The following is a 17797-nucleotide window of genomic DNA, read 5'->3' on the forward strand; positions in this document are numbered from 1 at the left end:
ACTTGCAAAATAGCAACAGACTCTAAATCTTTTCCCAGATTTGCATCCATATCATTTCCTTCTATACCAATTCAGTTTGTGTAAAGCATATTTACTACTCCACTGCATACGACCATTCAAATTCTGTGTCACATAAGGACTGAAACTAACCCTCATAAGTTCTCTTTGTTTTATGCATAAAGTAGTGGCATTGGTGGCAACAATAGAGTAATTACTAGAGACAGTATTAACTGAAAACTGTTTGGTTAGTATTGGATAGACTGCATAGAAGTTAGTTATATTTCAGACACAAAATCCCTTAACTTCCGCTTTAATATTGACTTTTTACTTTTATACTGTATATTGAGAGTCTGTATGGGAAGGTTTTGAGAAGGGGCTTTAAAAGAAGAGAGAGTAAATTTGTATTTTAGTAGCACATATCTCACCATTTCCTTTGCTAAAGAGACTAGTTGCTTTCAAGGTCACACTTCGGCAATAACCTACTTCAAATTAAAATTTTCATCCAGAAATGGCAATTAAGTGACTACAATTATTTCTTACAGGAAAGAACAATATACATCATAAAATGATTTTCTCCTACAAAGATTCAAACTCTATGAATAACAAATGTTTATATTTGAATTATGCAATCAATGTCAGACTAAAGTAATATCATATACATTCCGTAGGTTTCCATACTTCCACATTTCACCTGATAGAAGCACCATCTTCCATGAATTCCATGCAGCTAACGTGATGATTTAGCCAAATTCAACTTGGAGATCCTACCAGAGGTCAACTTGAGCTAAGATGGCAGAAACAGAAACATAAAAAGGAAGTAGGGATGTGTTACTGGAAGTGACACATGACACATGGTCTGAAGAGCCACTGTTGCTGCCCCTCCCTGTGGGGTCCCAGCCCCTAAGGGCAGGCTGCCACTGCTGCAGTGATGAAGTTCAACCACACGAGGCAGCTGGCCAAGCAAACCATGGGCAGATCTGAGAAAACAGAAGTCCTCCGTGAAGATGTTGCAGCTCAACCTGCACATAGACATGGTGCAGTCAACGTGCCACCATTCCCACGAGCGCCTGATGGTGTGCTTCCAGGGCCAGCACAGCACCGACGTCAGCAGAGGAGAGGAAACACTCTTTGACAACTCTTACTCAGAACATGCAGGAAGCATCAGCTCAGCTAGAAGACTTCCTCTTGAGGAAGATGCTGGACACATGGAGATGCTGAAAATCAACTGGTTCTAGAATTTTCTCAGCATGAAGTCTTTTGTTGAGAAAGAGGTTGTGGACTTTCTGTAGAGCATAGCAGAGGTAGAGATGCCTAATCATCCAGAAACGGAGAAAACAGCTCTTTAGATGGGTGTTAGACTGGAATTCGGTTAGAGCCAGGTGGAACTAAGCTCACAAATCTTCAGAAGTCAACTTTCAGGGGCTTCCATCAAAAATATATACATTAAAGAAGGAGACAGCTGAAGTAGGAAATAAAGTAGAACAGTGCCAGGATCAATTAGAAGCAGACATGTGCAACTGCACAGCCAAAGAAGAACAGTGCCTCAAACTTTGTCTCATTATTAGAGGCCATGCACATTACCGCGGAAGAGCATCAGCAGTCTCAGGAAGGGCCCTCCCTCACATGTGGTTGATCAAGGTGGGTGAGTAGAGCACCAGCTCGTGGGACCGCTCTGAAAGAATGAGTGAGTTCTGGTTGAGCCTGGGTCCGTTGCTGCTCGTGGAGACTAACATGAAGGAGAAGGGCATTTTTTATTTGGGGTTGGGGCCTCCAAGGTAAAGAAGTTGAGAGCTGCTTTCTACTGTTCTGCTTCTCACCTGGACGAGTTCTCATCAGACCCCCATGCTGTAGCAGTCGCTTTAACGAGAATCGCCTGAAATTTTCATATCTTTTAATCGGTAAGAATAATGGACACAAGTTGCAAGTGTGCAGGATTAAGAAAAAAACTTCAAGGTTTGTGGAGAACATGTCAGAAGTTGCCACCACAAAATTCTCTTAATTAGGTATTTAATCAAGTCCCTTGTGGAGCTTGCTTGTAGCAGCAGCATTAATAAAATGTTCCCATCAGCACTGCAATCATTTTAGCGCCTAACGTATGGGCTCCAAATGAAGGAATGCTTGCTGAAATGGTTGTAACCACATCCATTCACACGGTTGTAGTGATTGAACTGATCATTGAGCAGGCCAAGTGGTTCTTCTCTAAAAGGTGAAATTTAATGTCTCAGAAGCATTTGTACCTCTGCCGTCCAAATTACAGTCTCTCATCCCACACTGGAAATGACTCTAACTCAGAGACCATGGAGAAGGAGTGAACCAACATGGCAGTGATGAAAGGGGAGTTGGTTAAGAAGGAGCACTTTAGATGTGAAGTTAATGGCTTTCTAGGGTGACACTCAAAGAAAACACATGACCCTGCTTTCCAGGCACCACTACCACCCACAGTAGGTCACATCACCTTGGCTTCATTGGGCCAGAACACCCTCCCACAGCTCTAGGGCTGAAAGCGGTGCAATGGATAGGACCTTCCCTAACTCCATGGACACACTGGAGCAGTGGCCAAGCTTGGACTATGGCAGTCCTCTGAAACCCAGGGACTTGTATCTATAGCTGTACCCACACCAGAGAGACAGCCGAGTCAGATGACTATTGGTCAAAATCAGGCTCAGGTAGCTGGCGGCTCCCATCCTCTTTCTGTTAGCCCAGCACAAAATTTCTCTGGTCTTAGCATCCACACTTTGCTCTGAGCTATTAAAAATATGTTCCAGTCACCCTGAAACCAAGAAAACCCCCTTCTAGTTATGGTGGGGACCAGAGATGTTTGAGAATATCTTAGCAGCAGTTTCTCACCAAAAACATGCACTAGAAGTCCTCCCCTTGCATTCAGGAGAGGATTGGCTCTAGGCCAGCCCTCTGCTGCCTCCCAGCCCTCTGCACGCTGCAGGTACTCCAGCAGCCTGTTTCCTATCCAAGCTCACAATCACCCATGGACACAGCCCCAACCTAGGCCAGACTCCAATACATACCAAATTGGGTAGTCAGGGCCCTCCAACCCCTTGGCATTGCCCAGGGAGCATGGACTTAAGCAGCCTTCTCACACTTTTCCCCAAAGTCCAGTGCCCCCCATATCCTACCCAAAGAGGACAATCATGGACTTTGAGCTTCTTAGACCCAAGCTACAAGTATCCTTGAATCTGTGCAGCTACATAGTGGAACTTTACTAAGACTAAGACCAGTACCAAAGCCAAGACACTGATACGGTGTGCTCCACCCCCTCATCCTACTGATGCCCACTCAGCTGGGGTTGGCAACATCACCAACACAGCACTGACAGCTTTCCAAATAGTAATGGATATATGATCTTCCATATTTAGTAAGAACTGAAATTATAATAGTTGGTGACAATTCTAGGTTTTTAGAAGCACTTGGCAGCATCTTTCCTTGAAATGCACTCATACTCAGCAAGCAAAGATTGCCCATCTGCGTTTTGCTGGATATGGACAATGATACAGACAGGACAGCCTCATGAAGAAAGCCACCTACTAGCCCTTGACCTCTATCCTGGCAACTGGAACACAGGCAAGCAAACATTTATCTTCACAGACCAAACAATGAAAACCTTTCATTAAAGGGAAGAAGAAGACCTTACCATGAAGGAACTTGCCTTTTGCCCAGCTGGAGGAGAAAGCAGGGGCTGACTCTTAAAGCCAAATGACTTGTGTCTTGAAGAAGTTGATTTTCTTTAAGTGGGAAAGAAAGCATGCCAAAAACAAAAGCAAAACAAAATACCTCGACTGGAAAGAGCATTATTGCTGAGATGTGTTTAAGAATCTTTAGTCGCAGCTCTAAATGCAGGTAGAACCAACAGCTGAATTCAATTTGAAATGAATAAGAAACAATGTTAACTATTTATCTAATAAAATAAATTAATTGTAAGTTATCTACTTCCTTCTACTTGTGCTTTCATTCCTATATATTAGGAAGGAGGCTTCTCTCCTTCAGTCTTGCTGCAAAGTCATTTTGTATAGGCTGTTTCTCCCCAACCTCCTCAAACCGGAACCCTTGATGTTGACTTGGCTTTCACTAGTTGCTCCTCAGTTGGAAAGTGCGAAACAACCAGGAAGCCATACTATTCTGGGTCAATTTCTGCACAAGTTGTAGTTTGTCTTCCTGGACTAGTTCCTTCAGAGGTTGTGGGTCAGAGTTTCCATTGTCATATCTGATCCAGCCACTGTTTGTATGTGTATTCAGTCTCTCAGGCCCTTTTTTGATCATGCTGTCACTCGCAAAATGTTTACCAACTGGAGGAAGGCTAGATCCGGATCTTCACTGCTTGAGGATTGTACATTGTGTCCTTATGCAACTGTATGACAGGCTCTTCTTGGCCATTTTGTTGTTGTGTCGTCATGGTAATCATCTAACAAGAGGGAAGCTGCACAGAAGCATTTAAGATTCTGGATAGAATGCAATGAAACAGCATAATGACTGCTATAACAAAAACAATAATTAATAGTCTGTGTAAGACGCTTTGCAACCAGGAACCCAAACTTCCCAACCCAGGCCAAAAGAACACATCTCACAGGCCATGAGGATCAAACTTAGACATCCAAGCATTTTCTTCCTTAAGGCAATTTTAGCCTGTTCTACTTTGCTTGTTTCATTCATCCAAATTCAGCAAGAAGTATCAGCAATGGTGTAGATGTCATTATGATTTGCCAACAAGAAATCAAGTGCAATGCAATTGTCCATGTCATTAGTCATGTCAATGAGTTCAGACTGACCTATATTCCATCTAGGGCAGAGGTGACACCTTTAATAACTTCTGTCACAGTTACTGATAAGTTTCTTTCAGTATTTTCTATTTGTATGATTGGCACCAGTGAGGACAGTATTCTGATTGTTCATATTAAAAAATGAATTGGTAATTTGCACGAGTAGAATGTTTGAATAATCAAGAGCGACTTTGTTCCGAATATTGTGCCTGGGTCAGAATTGCTAGACTTGGTTATCTACAGAATTACGGTCACTGTGTATAGACAAGTCCTCAAATATTATTCCTAAATTTCATGAGGTACTTGTCTGAGGCAAACAGGGCCAGGAACTTGGCTACAAATGAAGTAGTGCTTACTGGGGGAACTTAGAGAGGCAGAAAAAAAGAAGCTGTTCACAACACAGTCAGAAGCAAAGACTTCGATTAGCTTTGTTACATATTTGGGTCTCTATTAGTCCCTTTAAGGTGGCAAACGCTTGGCTTATTGCCCTAATAACATTGTTGAATTCAAATTTACAATTGCCTATGATCTGATCACTAGATTTGTAATGATTCTTTTCTTTGTCCTGGAGGGAGTGGCACTAGAAAAGTCACAGGTTATTTATTTATGGTCATTTGTCCATATAGTTGCCAGGGAAACACTGTCCAGCTGTAATCATTTAATGAGAGCAGAATTGGCCAGAAATGTTTATCATGGGGATCTGGTAAAATTGAGGGCAGTAACTATGTTTGGGATAATCTAACAATTGTGTTAGAATGTGTATGCTTTGATCCAAAAATTATAAGAATGGAGAAAAAGTGTCATTATAGATGCACAAAAACCCGGGGTCTATAGAAAATGAGAAGAAGAATGATTATAAGCAAGAAAAGAAGAAACAAAACAGGACTAAGATGTTAGTCTAGGTTTGATGTCTTGAGGGGAAGCTCTCCACTATCTGGCATCATCTGCTTGTTCTGAACATCTTGGGTCAGCTGTACACTTTTGAAGATGAGTTGCTTCTTTAGGATAGCTGAAAATCCTCACTTTGAGGTCCCCTGTGGGAATACCCTTCCAGCGGTGTGCAATTCTAAATTGCTTCTGTAGTTGTGAAATGTAAACCCAAGGATTGACTCCCTGAAACTTGCTACACTGTTGTTAAAAGGATCTGACAAAGTTGCCCCCAAGAAAGCTTAAGGGCAGTTTTTCTCTGATGTCTCTTCCAATAAATGAAATGTCCTTGTTCAAGGACAAATATCCTTGTTCAAGATCGTGAACAAAGAAGGCAATCTTAACTTGCTGATGAGAGGATAGGGTATAGTTCATGAGTTCCTTTCAATAATTTGCCACGTCTGTATGTAGCAGCCCACAGTCTAGCATAAAAGATAAAAATCTCTAAATGCAGAGACATTTCAGTCGCCAATTCATAGAGGATGATGTTTGTGTCTGTGAGTGAGTGGACTGTATGGTCATTAGTGCTAACTGGAGCATCTTTGACCAAAGAAATTCAAGGGTTTCTGAAAGTTTTACTAACTTTAATTTAAGGATGTCATTGGGTCTTTCAACCTTTCCAGAAGATTGTGGGTGATGACAGTGTGGTTTTCAAGTAAGGGTAACATGTTGCAGAGTTCTTTTATAATGGTTTCCGTAAAGTGTGTGCCTTGATCACATAATATAAATGTTCAAATGTCCCCAGTTGCAACGTAAAATCAAGCAGTATTTTAACGACCTTTAGGGTTTCAACTTTTTAGCAAAATAATTCTTCAACCTATTCTGAAAATAGACGTAAAATGACTAAAACATATTCAAATCCTATGGAGAGGGGAAATTGGATAAAATCAGTGTCAAGATCCTCAAACAGTTCTTGTGGACTTGCTTCCTGGTCATGTCCCACATTTACATTTTTTCCAGGATTAAGTTGTTAACAGGTGATCCTTGACACAAAAATAACCTCAGCTGTCTTTTTAAAGTCTCCCATCAATGTTGATTTGAGATAATAACCAATATGTCTGTTCTATGATGAGTACTTTTATGGATAAATATTTCCAACATTTACTAGAACTCATCTGGTGCCAACAAGAGGTTGATTTGGGAGCACTAGAGATTATTCAGGGGAGGGTACAAGGTAAGTATGAGAAACTGCTGGAGGTCTCAGTCTCGCAGGGGGGTTGTGTCCTGTTTTAGGGGGACTCCACTCTTCTGTGAATTTTTCCTCTGAGAATCCCACCAGATTCATATAGTGAGGATTTGGGAAAGATCTCCTCGTGGCACTGGAAAGGGAAGGGAAAAGTAACCATCGTGAGAATGAGCTGAGCCTTAACAATGACGGAGACCTGTACTCCAAGGAAAGAACCTCACCGGAGTGCCACTCTGCAACCATATCCCACCTGGAGGAAGAGAATTTCTCCTAGTTACAGACTCTCCCGTCTTCCTGGAGGTAAAAAAACAAAACAACAACGACAGTCTCCTCAGGAGACAGGACTTTGAAGAAATAGATTGGGAATGCTACAGTTAGAGAAAGGAGGAGGACATGAGGAGAAAAATCTAAACCACTGGAGAAGGGGCAGAAACACTTATGAGAGCCACCGCCCTGAGACACAGGGCTGTTCAGAGATGGGTACATAACTTGAAGTTTACAGGACGCTCCTACTGACCAACACCACACCACCACTCCAACAGGACTCAGGTTTAATGACAGGGATTATGGCTGAAAGAGTTACAAGATGCGACTCTCCTCAGGAGCAGTGTATAGGGGAACCCCCGAATCAGAAAGGAGACAAAAGCAAAACACACTAGAGGAATAAGTTGAAGCTTCTTGTACCTAAAGCTGAAAGAACGATTAGACATGTTAACCATTAAACAACAAAAGCACTAGCCAAATTAGCATAAATTTTTACCAATGACTTATGTACCTCAGTTCTATTACCTGATACAACTTGTCCAGTTTTCAACCCAAAATTAAGAAGCATGCCAAAAGGCAAAGCAAAATACAGTCTGAACAGAAAAAACAAGCATCAGAACACATTTGGATATGAAATAGCTATTGGAATTGTGAAACCAGGAATTAAAAATACTCCAATTAATATGGTAAGGCACTAATGGAGAGAGAAGGCTGTGCAAGAAGAGGTGGGTGAGGTAAACAGAAAGAGGGAAAGCTATGAAGCGATGCAAAGGCAGTGCTCACACAATTAATTTTTTTTAAAGGCAATGGTAGAAATCAAATAAACAGTAATAGAAATGAAAAATGTCTTTAATGGGCTCTTGGTAAACTCAACATGGCCAAAAAGAATTAGTAAAGAGTAAGAAAGATCAACAAAAACGTTACAGACTGAAGTGCAGAGAAAAAAAAAAAAAGAATGATTTAAAAAAAAAAAAAGCAACAAAAGAAAAAATAACATCCATAATGGCTTAAAAATAGCAAAAGACGCAAACATACACATAAGTGGAATACAAGAAGAAGTATAAAGAGAGATGGAGCAGAAGAGATATTTAAAGAAATAATGCCCAAAAGCTTTCCAAAATTAACAACAGACAGCAAATCATCTATCAAGGAAGATCGGAGAATATCAAACAGGAGGAATATCAAAAAGATCCAAACCTAGCCATACTATATTCAAACTCGAGAAAACCAAATATAAAGAGAGAATCTTAAAAGAAGCCAGGGGAGGAGATGTGACACCTTACTTACAGGGGGAACAGGGTAAGAATTACAGTGGAATTCTCACACAAACTATGCAAGCAATGAGGGGAGAAAATGTGTTGAAAGAGAAAAAACAAACTTGAATTCTATCTCTAGAATTATCCTTCAGAAGTGAAAGAGAAATAAAGGCTTCCCCACATATGAATGAAAACTGAAGGAATTCATCACCAGCAGACCTGCCCTGCAAGATATGTTAAAAGAAGTTCTTCAGGGACAAGGAAAATTCCATTGATCCGGCGCTGGATCTGACTAAAGGAAGAGCACCAGAGGAGGAATAAATAAAAATGAAATAAATATTTCATTTCTCTTACTTTTAAATGTTCTAAAAGATAACTCTTTGTTAAAATAATAATGATACGCACGTATTGGGCGATTACCACATACAGATGCATGAAATGCAGGAAAGCAAGGCCACAAAGGATGGGAGCGAGAGGGGGAAGACTCTCTAATAAGGTTCTTGCTTTACCTGAGAGGCGCTGTGCAGGTATTCAACAGTGAAGTTCGGTTGTTTGAGATATACACTGTAAACGCTAAGGCAACCACTAAATATTTTTAAAAAGACATATAAATGATATGCTAAAGTAAGAGAGAAATGGGATAATATCAAATAGTTAAAATAGGAGAAGATAGAAAAAAGGGGAGAGGGAGAAGCAACAAAAAATGCAGTGAATAGAAACAGATAGAAATATGATAGGTATTAATCTATATTAATAACCTCTGCAAATAGGAATGTTCTAAACACATCAACTAAAAAACAGATGCTAAATGAATAGGTAAAACAGGACCCAATTGTATGTTGTAAGCAAGAAGCCCATTTTACATATGAAGACATAGATGAGTTAAGAATCAAAGGGCAGAGAATGATATACCATGATAATGCTAGTTAAAAAAACTAAAGTACCATCCTATTCAAAATGCTTTTATTTATTTATGTTTTCCTGAGAAAGATTTGCCCTGAGCTAACATCTGTGCCAATCTTCCTCTATTTGGTCTGTGGGTCACTACCACCACGTGGCTGCCGATGAGTGGTGTAGGCCCTCATCTGGAAACCAAACCCAGGCCGCCAAAGTAGAGCACACTGAACTTAACCACTAGGCCACGGGGTCAGCCCCAAAATGCTTTTAATATTTATGTTAAGGTTTAATGTTACAACAAAAATTCCTCTATTAATGCTATAGATTGCACATTCAGAAACTATAATTCCTACCTAGCAAATTTATGTAACTTTTACTGCTATTGAATATTTGTCTTGAGGTTTTGTACATTTTATTAAAAGCTTTGGAAACTTGAATAAAAAAAGTCAATAATACTTTTGGTATTGGTGCTACACTTTGAAAAAAACTACCTTAATGATTACTTTGGCTTTTGTTTAAAGACTAAAAGATACTGAATATTGCTTAAGACGATGTTTTAAGGAATATTTACTTTCAGATTTAACTTACCTGTTAATTCTTCTAGGATTATTTTGATTTAACAATGAAGATGATATTTCAAGAATATTGACAAGGCAAAAGAAACCTGTTTCTAATAAATGTAACTCAAAAAGCCATACATACAATTCGCTAAACACTAGTGTTCACGTTCTGCATGGATATATTTTAAATCAATTTTATGCTAATGACAGATTACATGCCTGGGGCAAAGTATAATGTTGTTTTATTCAAATAATGAATTAAAATGCACATCAGAGAAATATTCTTTTTCAATTTCAGAGATTGGTTCTACAAAGGAGGTTTTTGAATAAAGAGTGAAGGACAGCAAAGCAACTTTTATTAGAATTGGTTGATAATGTTTCTTTATTTTTTAATCTTCATAACTTTATCCATTTTTACATATTTTTGTGCAATCGATGACAACTACATTATTACGTTATACTGATTGAGCACTTGCCACGTGCCACGCTTTGTATGAACACTTAATATAGAGTTTTCCATTTAAAAATTTAAGCCATAATCTACATGCAGTAAAACTCACACTCTTAACTGCCCAGGTCTGTGAATCTTTACAAAAGTATACAGTCTTATAGTTACCACTAAAATCTGGATATGAGAAGTGTATCAGTCCAAAACATTTCTCATGTCTCTTTGCAGGCACTCCACCTTCCTCCGGACTCTGGCAATCGTTGATCTGTTATCTCTTCCTAAAGTTTGTCTTTGAAAGGGTGTCATATAAATGAAATCACACAATATGTAGCTTTTTGAGTCTGGATTCTTTCTCTTAGCGCAAAATATTTGAGATACAACTGTCTTGTCACATGTTGGTAGCCATCGTGCATTCCTTATTGTGGACGAATAGTAGTGTATTGTTGGGATTTAATGTATCATAGTTCATTTATTCATTTCACAGTTGAAGGACACGTGGTTGATCCCAGTAATTAGCAATTATTAATAAAGCCTTTACACACATTTGTGTAGAGGTTTGTGCGGACACAGGTTTTCATGTTACTTGGTCAAATTTCTGGAAGTGTGATTACTGCGTCATAAACTGACTGCATATCTAGCTTTATCAGTAACTGTCCCTAAGGGATGTATACTTTGGCACTCCCCTGTCAATATGCGAGTTCCAACTGTCCCATATCCTTTGTCAGTACTTAGTATTGCCTGTATTTTCAAAGACATTTTAATAAGTATATTTTATTTTGCATTTCATTAATGAATAATGACTTTGAGCATCATTTAATATGATCATTTGCCATGTATATTTCTTCTCTGGTAAAGTACCTCACCAAGTTTTTAATTGGGTTTGTTGTTTACTTATTACTGACTTTTGAGTATTTGTTATATGTTTGGTATGCAAGTTCTCTATAAGACAGGTCATTTACAATCATTTTCCCCCAGTCTGTGCTTCAATTGGCATTTTATTAAAAGTTTTAATTGCAGTGAAGTCCAGTTCATCAATTTTATATCTTATGGATCATGCTTTAAGTAAACTAATGTCATGCGAATTTCGCCATATTTTCTTTGGGAAATTTTACAGTTTTAGCTCCTACCTTTAGGTCTACGATACAATTTGAATTAATTTTCAAAAATATTTGTATGTAACTATGTTTATGTGAATGTCTCTTCAGAAAGATGTCATTGGTCAATTTTTTCTAAAAAGAGTGAACAAAACCAAAATTTTCAGATTTTCTATGGCATTGTCAGTAAATTTTACTGATTTTTAAATTTAATGAAATATGATCATGTATGTTTTCTGAAAGTGTATTTAAATTAAAATATTAAATGCAATTATGAATACAAATATTATATAATTATCTGGTGAATTCAGGAAGAATCTTCCGGCTGAAAATATGCTTCCTATTAACTATAAATGTATAAAAGTTTAAACATAAAAAATATAGTGATGTTTATAATGTAATTGGACACAGATATTACAATTTTTATGAAACACTAAAATGTAGATGTAAATAATATGTAAAATTGCATATCACAAAGTTAAGTTCTATGTAATTGTAAGCTTGAAGAAATTCACCAGGGTTAAACGTATGCACAGCACATGTATTCAATGAGTGAAAATGTTCTAAAGTTGTTTATCACAGCTAAAAGCATTTACTGTAGTTTTAAATAATATTCACTTATTTTCTCATTTGAATTTATTAAAATATAGAAACATATTAGAAATAATGTCTCTATGAAGTCCACAAAAATCATTTTAGTGAGATTTTTGTTTGTTTTTGTTTTTTTAGCTCCCATTTGCCTACTATGAGGAAAATTATTGCCAAATAAGCATACCAGTGATATTATATAAAGAAAGTGGAAAAATCAATAAGATGTGGATTATTAGAAAGTATTTTACATTCTCTTTTGACATTTTTTGAATGAGATTTTTCTTACTAATTTCCTTAAATGGTTACTTTGACTAAGATGAACATGAATTTGTATATTCACAGCAAATAAAAACTTTATGAATTCTATTTATTGTTACCCAATTAATTAAATGATAATATCCCTCTTCTTTTTCAAAAGATCTGTTTTACTCTCCAGCGCACTTACACATCCATTATTGTGTTGAAGACACCCACACAACTCCTCTGCTATTGGGACGTCCCGAGCGCGCGGCAGTTCCATAAATGCCAGGTTCCGAGCATTGCGTGGGAAAGTGCAGCGGCGCAGTAAAGCATCGCCTGGCCTTTTGGCAATCACCAGATTATTACATTTTAAAGGTCAGATGTACATGATTATTTTACCTGAGCCATTTTGTTGAGGGGGGAGGGGCTGAGTCACTCACGACTTGTTCAAATCTCCTTAATGGTTCAAGAGTTAAAGGTAAGAAACCTGGAAATATAAGGTGAAAACTCCAGACATCAAAAATGTAAAATGAATTATCACAAGACTGTAGATAATACATATGAGTACTTGGTATTAAAAATTGGAGATGATATTACAAATTTATGTTTAAAGTATATACATGATGTAGCTTTTTAAATTTTCTGTATTTATTCTAAATAACTGCCTGTGAAAATAATGGCATAAGTAATTGCTGTATATCTTATTCTATACCTCCATACTTTTACATACACTTGACTTTTACTTTCTATTCTTCCTTTGCATAGGATTCTGTCTGATGAATTTCAGCTTCCTCAGCTGTGTAAACTTGCCCCAATTCTCCTTCAAAAAATTCGTGGATGTGCATTTTGAGATTCACTTAACTGTGACAACATTAATTCTTTCAGGTCATCGTGAATAAGTGACACATGAATCCATTAGGCATCTATTTGCATGTACAGTATTCTTAGTATTGTAGTGAAATAGTTCCATTTCATTAGAAAAGATCCCTGAAAAACAATGGCATTATTACCTGTGAATATTTCTCACGTTACATGGTCCACAGTAGAGCTACAAGACTATAACCCCACACCAATACGCAGGACCCAGGATAAGTGGACAAGTAAGGTACAACACCGTATACTTATATGAATCATCATAGTTAGAGCTAATTTTTTTCTGGAATTTATTAGGGAATCCATATCATATGATTCATTTATATACTTTTCTTTAAATATTCAGGAAAACAAAGTCTAAATTCAAGTAAAAAATACTAATTCTAAACTCATATGAAAAATATCTTGACAGATTTTAACAAAAATAGTGTAGCTAATGAAGACCATGGCATCCACTTAAATGTATTAGAACACAATATTTATAGATTAATTAAATCTTCTATCTCTTTTAAACAATGAGATATTGATGTGCTCAATTTACCTTTTACCACTATCTCTAAATCTTCCTATGCATTATTTACACATATCTTCAATATACATGAAAATTTAGGTTTAGGACTAGTCTGAAAATAACCTAAGAAGAGCCTAAAATCTAAAAGGGGATGCAGATTGAAATTACCAATGTCCACTAAAAGTGAAAATTTTTTATGAGACATTTTGCTTTCAAAATAACATCCAAAAAGACACACTTCCAGAACGGCAGAATAAAACCTTCCAAAATTAGCTTCTCCATAAGCGTAACAAGATTACTGGCAAATATTGTCAAAATAAATTAGTAATCAAAAACCTTCCCATAGAGAAAAGTCCAGGTGCAGATGGCTTCACTTGCGAGTTCTAATAAAAGTTTTTAAAGAAGAATTAACATGTACTTTTCACAAACTAAACCAAAACATAGAAGAGGAGATAGCTCTGCCCAACTCATTCTCCGAGATCTGTATTACCCTGATACCAAATCCAGACAGATACCACAAGAGAGGAAAACTACAGGCAAATGTCCTGTGCAAATACAGATGTAAAAATCCTCAATAAGATGCTAGCAAACTGAATCAAGCAACATTTTAAAAGGATAATACACCATAGCCAAATGGCAGATAATACACCACGATCAAATTTATATCAGTAATGCAAGGTTGGCTTTAGATACAAAAATCAATCACTGTAATATGCCATATATATATATATATATATATACACACACATAGAAGAAAAGAAAAATTTATGGTCATCTCAATAGACCAAAAAAAAAAGCACTCGATAAAATCAAGCATCTTTCATGATAAAAATGTTCAAACCAATAAAAGGCATCCATGAAAAATCCTCATTTAACATGACACTTAATAGTGTTTTCCTTTTTTTTTTAAGATGTAATGCTTTATTATATCAACAAATGCAATACTTTATTTATTTATTTATTTATTTTTAAAGATTGGCACCTGAGCTAACAACTGTTGCCAATCTTTTTTTTTTTTCCTGCTTTATCTCCCCAAACCCCCCCATACATAGTTGTATCTCCTAGTTGTGGGTCCTTGCAGTTGTGGCATGTGGGACGCCGCCTCAACATGGCCTGACGAGCAGTGCCATGTCCAAGCCCAGGATCCGAACCCTGGGCCGCCGCAGCGGAGCGTGCGAACTTAACCACTTAGGTTCAGGGGCAAGACAAGGATGTCCACTTTGACCACAATTATTCAACAATGTCCCAGAGGTTCTGGGTGGGACAATCAGGCAAGAAAGTGAAACAAAAGGGAAAAAGATTAAAAAGAAGAACTAAAATTATCTCTACTACAGATGAAGTAAACTTAAATGCAGAAAACCCTAAGGCATCCATACACAAAAATGTATGAAAGCTAATAAAGGAATTCAGCAGCGTTGCAGAATATAAGGTCTATAGATAAAAATCAATTGTATTTCTATACACTGGCAATAAGCAATCCCAAAATATATTTATGAAAGAAATTCCATTATGATAACATTACGAAGAGTCAAGTAGAAATAAATTTTACAAAGAAAGTGTAAGAGTTCTACAAAGAAGATACTCAGGTAAAGAATTAAATTGGACCTCTACCTCAGACCATATGCAAAAATTAATCAAAGCAGGTCAAGTATCTAAATGTAAGAGCTATTCTTAAAAGAAAACTTGAATAAATTTTCAAGACCTTGGATTTGACAATATTTTATTAGATATGATATCAAAAGCATGAGCAACAAAAGAAAATATCTATAAATTGTAATTAGGATGTAAAATTTTGTATTTGAGAAAACACTATCAAGAAAAAAAAGGACAACTCAGAGATGGAAGAAAATTTTTGCAAATTATATATCTGATTGGGGCATAGTTTCCAAAGTATATAAAGAACTCTTATAACTCAACAATAAAAAGACCAAAAAAGAAAATTTTAAATGGGAAAATAATTTAAATAGACATTTACCCAAAGATACATAAACAACAATGAACACATGGAAAGAAGCTGAACATCATTAGTCATTGGGTCAATGCCAACCAAAACCACAATGAGATATTACCTGACACCCACTAGGATGGCTAGTCTGTAAAAGGTAAATAATAACACATGTTGGCAAGAATGTGGAGCAACTGGAACTCTCATATATTGGTTTCGAAGTTGTAAAATAAGGCAGTCACTTTAGGAAACATTTTGGCCGTACCTCAAAATGTTATACAGTTACCATATGACCCAAGTATTCAAGAAAAGTAAAATCATATGTTCACACAAAAACTTATACATAAATGTCTATAGACCTATTATTCATAATAGTCAAGAAGTGTAAACAATTGCGCATCAACTAAACAAAATGGCTAAATAAAATGTGGTATATCCATGTAAGGGAATACTATTTGGTAATAAAAAGGAATGAAGTACTGGTGTATGATACATCATGGATGAATCTTGAAAACATCATGGTAATTGAAAGACGCCAGTCACAAAAGTCCACATATTGTTGAGTCCATTTATATGAAATGTCCAGGATAGGAAACTTTATAGAAAGAGAAAACAGATTAGCAGTTGACAGAGGCTAAGAATAGGGAGAAATGGAGTGACTATTAAGGAGTCAGTGTTTCTTTGTGACATGATGAAAATATTCTGAAATCAGTGGTGATGGCTACAGAGCTCTGTGAATATACTAAAAACCACCCAGTTGTACACTTAAGTGGGTGAGTTGTGTTTTATGTGAAGTACATCTTAAAGCATTGCTTGAAAAACAAATCTAGGCAGATCATCTTAAATTTGGAGCTATATCAAAGACTCTCCTTCACGTAAAAAAGGAAGTTTAAATAAAATGAATAAAAGATGCTAACAGACTAAGTTTAAAAACAATGCAGAGGAAACAGTGCAAATAGTTCTACAGCGCAATTATCCAGGACTCTTCCAAATATCCACGTCCGGAAATAGCCAAAAATGTAGTAGAACTCTTCTGAGATTTAAAAGAGAATAAAGAGAACCACCAACCAAGTGCCAAATGAACAAGTGCCATCCGAATGGGTTGGGTCCCATTAGCCTACTCCATTTTTTTCCTCAATGTTTCAAAACTTAAAAGAAAGAAAAGTGAAAATACAAAGGGAGCTACCATGTATTAAAAAAAGTGGAAAAATAAGTAACAAAAATATTTCATACAATTATTATATATGATAAAAAATATCTGCCATTCTATATAAAATCAAGGTATTTACACGTGAGGTAAATGTGGTCATTTTTTATATGATAATAAAAGGGTTATACTTTCTGTAGCCCCAGGATAGAAAGAAATCTGTTTAAATAAGAAAAGGAAGAATAAACAATAATCTAACTCTCAACAAACAAGGCATAGACAAAATTGGTATAACTCAACTAGTCGGAAATGTCACATCACCAGATTACACAATCCTCACCAAAGACAGACATCTCACTGTTCTTTAGAAGATGCACCACGGACAGAAGCGCACCGCCTTCTGGCCAAATCTATTCAGTAGAGTCCATCTATCTGGAAATCAGCAGTTAACCCAAGAATTATAAATACGGATTGCAAACAAAAGCAGCACAATGTTTCTTAAATAAACATTGTTACTTATGTGGATACATTTGCTAATTTTATACAATCCGGCATTTCTTCTGTCTGGAGGAGGAGCTTGAAAAAATGAAGAATGAAAGAGATAATACATCATCCTTTCGCCATTATTACTGTTCAGATAGTTCTGGTCTTCTTTGGTTAGAGACTCTGACACTACACAAATTGGAAATTATTTGAATGTCCAGAATCCATATGTTTAGCATAATGGTTGGAATGCTCATGTTTTCTATTTATAATGGCAGAAGTCATTATAAAACTCTTCGAAGTTTAACAAAATTCTTCAATTTAAAAAAAATAATTCAGAGACTAATATAATGAGTATACTCATAGCTTTAAATAATGCTAAGATTTTGACAGATTTCATCACGTCTTTTAAATAAAAAGCTGTTACCTACAAGCTTGAAACCCTCACCCTGTCCAGTTTTCTCCTTTCTTACATTATATACAAATGTTTCTGCTATGATGCCACACACATGCACACATGCGCATTCGTTTCCTTTAATATCAACTAAATCAAGAAACTAATGAGAAAAGTGTGTTTAGGGAAAATCACTCAAAATCTTTATATCC

General features: G+C 36.7%; 3 pseudogenes; all 3 read left to right on the forward strand.

Moving 5' to 3' along the window:
* Positions 1-928: 928 nt before the first annotated feature.
* On the forward strand, positions 929-2390 carry LOC139039741 (rho GTPase-activating protein 17 pseudogene; annotated as a pseudogene).
* Positions 2391-2511: 121 nt separating this feature from the next.
* LOC106834039 (rho GTPase-activating protein 17 pseudogene) lies at positions 2512-3526 on the forward strand (annotated as a pseudogene).
* Positions 3527-7067: 3541 nt separating this feature from the next.
* LOC106834040 (mitochondrial transcription rescue factor 1-like) overlaps positions 7068-17797 on the forward strand; it is an 85512-nt pseudogene continuing 74782 nt past the window's right edge.

This window comes from Equus asinus, chromosome 2 (genome assembly GCF_041296235.1).
Source record: "Equus asinus isolate D_3611 breed Donkey chromosome 2, EquAss-T2T_v2, whole genome shotgun sequence".
Classification (NCBI taxonomy): Eukaryota; Metazoa; Chordata; class Mammalia; order Perissodactyla; family Equidae; genus Equus; species Equus asinus.